Here is a 3,853-nt window from a genome sequence, read left to right on the forward strand (position 1 = left end):
GTGTGTGTGTGTGTGTATGTGAGAAGTGATGTAACGTTAAAATAAGTATGATTGTTTATCTGAACTGAAGACCTAACGTAACGTTATAAAAGTCAGGACCGTTAACATCATGACAATGTTTTCATATCTGTCATTAGTGAAGCTGTAATGTTAACGTTAGCATGAGATTACCAGGTGATGACATTGTATGTGGCTCTGTTTTGGAAGAGGGGGAGGTGGAAGACTGCTTTGGTAGCATATGATTTTCCTGTAGGCATAGGGACCTGAGACTGTTAAAATAATAATAATGATGATATTCATTAATAATAAATGAATAAATAATAAGTCAATGGTTGATAGTTGTGTGTGCTAGGCTGCTGTTTTTTGTGTCGGGCTGTGTGGCAACCCGGTATCACGCAATTGCGTGCTCCTGCGCACGAACGTTAATCTATTGAAGCGTGTTCCCGAGCACGATAGTCCGACTTTTTGCGTGTTACACAAAACGAAATGTAAACCAATGCATTCTGAATGGGAGTGTTCTAAGACAATTAACGTGCTCCACAAAACGGTACGAGAGAGAGAGAAAGAGAGAGCGGGAGGGACAGAGAGGAGAGAGAGCGAGAGAGGCTTCAGAAAGGGTGTGCGCAGATAGTACAGTGCACCCTAGTTATGTTTATGCCAAAACCTATATATATAATTAGGCTGTGGAAATTGCAATAAGTTAAGAACACAACTTCGCACGTTGAGCACACAGCCGTGTGACTCGTTTATTTTGTAAAAAAGAAAACCGGAAAACAAAGCGTGCTGAAGGTAAACAAATCCAGCATGGTCTGTGACGTCATGAGACGCACGTTAGTTGGGGGGGGGGGGGGGGGACACGTTTGTTGAGGGGGGGGAGACACGTTTGTAGGGGGGGGGGCACGCGAGAGTTGGTTTTTATTGAACGCTCGACAACGAGAGTTGGTTTTTATTGAACGAGACTTCAACACGGAACAGCTGCACGAAACGATGGTCACGTCACTCTCGGTGACGGTGTCGACAATAATGAACACACGAACAATGTTAATAGAACAACACACAACCACATAACATCCCGAACCCATTAATCCCACTTAATCCTAACAACAAAACAAGTTAACAAAAGCCCCATTTGTCAACTGAGAACCCCAATTCCCAGAATCCCCCGCGGCTCCGGAACACGGCGTAGCTCATATTAATCTTTATTATCTGAATGGGAAATGCAATATTTTAGGACAGATACACCATTAAACACGTTTCTAATGACATTTCTAGCGAGAAATGTACATTTTCCTTACATAATCTTCAGTCAGTGAATGTGTATGATCTTTATTAATCTTTATTGTCTGAATGGGAAATGCATATTTTAGGACAGATACACGATTAAACGCGATTCTAATGACTTTTCTAGCGAGAAATGTACATTTTCCTTACATAATCTTCAGTCAGTGAATGTGTATGATCATTATTAATCTTTATTATCTGAATGGGAAATGCAATATTTTAGGACCGATTCACCGTTAAACGTGTTTCTAATAACATTTCTAGCGAGAAATATACTTTTTACTTGCATAATCTTCAGTCAGTGATTGTGTCTGATCTTTAGTTTTATAGTTATTAGGATTTGATCGGCTCGCTCGCATGTTTCAACGACGTCAGGTTGCTTTCGCTAAACTAGCAGCTCACGTGCTTCCTGCGTTTGTGTTATTAAACTGTTACTTTATGTAACTTTTAATGATATCATCTTGTTACAAACACGTACATCTGAGAGCCAACCCAGTCGCCAAAAGCATACGTTGACAGTGTACTTTTCGTGAACACTGGATTACGTCGCATTTCAACATAAAATAGCGTGTTATACACCACAACACACACGCACGCACACGCACAGACACACACACACAAGCACACACATGCACGCACAGACACACAGACACAGACACACACACACATACACACACACACACACACACACACACGCGCACACACACACACACACACACACACTCACACGGTGCATTTCGCTGCTAAAACAACAACAAAAAATATTCCCTCCAATATTATTACTTTCAAAACGTTGGCCAAAATGGCCAATAATATCATTTTTTATTTGGGATGCTTCTAGGACATTTTGGGTGGATTTTGAACGGTATGTGGGGGCACGTTTTTGCAGGACCTGGCAACCCTGCGCTGTTGCCCGAGATCTGGATCCACCCCGACGTGGTGCCGTCCCCTTTTGACCTTTTGACCCCAGACTTCTGGGGGAATAGCTGAATCAATTCATTAGTCAATCAGAAGCATGTAAATATGTTCCCGGTGGCGTAAGAGTACGAACAAGGTGTCCTTCAACATCTACGCTTCCAGGAGATTGCAACGGTGCCACACATGAGCATATTCAAACATGTTTAATGGTAGTAATTAGCTGTCGAAATTGGAGGCCTTAATCAATACTGAGCAGCTATTGATTTGCTTCCCGATAAAGATTTGTCACAAATTACATGTTATTTAGCATCTACACGTTGAGCTGAGTCCAATGACACCAAGAACGACACTCTAGCTAATGGTAACATGTATTTTACATGGTACACCTAGGTCTAGGACATGATCTCGGTGTAGCAAGAGGCCGAGCTTGGACTCAGCTTAACGTGTAGATGCTAATTAACATGTAATTTGTCAAAAATCTCCATCGGGAAGCAAATCTATAGCTGGTCATTATTGATAAAGGCCTCCAAAATCGACAGCTAATTACTCCCCTGAAACATATTCAAATATGATGACCTAATGGTTCAGAATGTGGTGGAAAAACAGTTTTTGAGATAGGAAGGTCCTACCGCCCTGAAATTTTAATACCTTATTCTAGGGCCTAACTGGGACCTCCGCACGGACCCCGACCGGGGCGTGACCTCGAGGGCAGGCCCCCCCTTCCTGCCCTCGGGGTCCGACCGGGCCAAGTTTCGGTGCGGAGGTCCCAGTTAGGCCCTAGAATAAGGTATTAAAATTTCAGGGCGGTAGGACCTTCCTATCTCAAAAACTGTTTTTCCACCACATTCTGAACCATTAGGTCTTGCAGGCTACACTTCTGAGGGGCTTTGTCCAAATGACACTCCATTTGGGAAAACTTTTTTTCTCTAAGGGCTAGAACTCCAAATCTCGGATATGTCGTACACAGGGCCCCGGGAAATGTGTGTAAACATTTTAGCATCCCTAGCTATCTCGAAAAGGTCGGCAAAGGGGCGTGACCTCCAACAGTACAGTAAATGTACATAAGACAGAGGTTAGTTTCTAGTCCCCATTTTTTGTGGGATGGAGGTGTACATTTGTGGCTAAAGGTGTGTAGACACAGCTGGCCTGTGGCCACGTTTTTGAAGTCGGGGGTCAAAAGGTCAAAAGGAGCCGGCACCACGCCGCTTATGAGATAACAAAAAGTTAATGTGTGTTTCTCTCATAACTTTTTTTCATTATTAAAGAGAGGCCTGATTCTCAGATATGCATGTTGGATGGCTAGGGTGTAGGTCTGGGAAGAACTTCAGGCCAAAATCTTGCAAGCGAGCCGCTAGGTGCAGGTGCAACGAGATGGAGCACTTGCTGAGCCTGGACTTTCATAATCTTCGCTCTGTGAATGTAAAGGATGTTTGGTCGGATGTTACGACGAAGAATCATAATGTGAATGGGAATATTCTATAAATCTCTTGATGTCATCTTTCGTCTCAACACTTCTGCTGCAGCCATTTAAAGTCTCACTCCGAGAACCTTAAAACATGAATCAATCCATTAGAAGTATGAAAATATCTTCCCGGTGGTGCAACAGAACAAACAAGGTGTCCTTTGACATCTACGTTTCGAGACGATTGCAACA

The sequence above is a fragment of the Gadus chalcogrammus genome, chromosome 13 (genome assembly GCF_026213295.1).
Source record: "Gadus chalcogrammus isolate NIFS_2021 chromosome 13, NIFS_Gcha_1.0, whole genome shotgun sequence".
NCBI lineage: Eukaryota > Metazoa > Chordata > Actinopteri > Gadiformes > Gadidae > Gadus > Gadus chalcogrammus.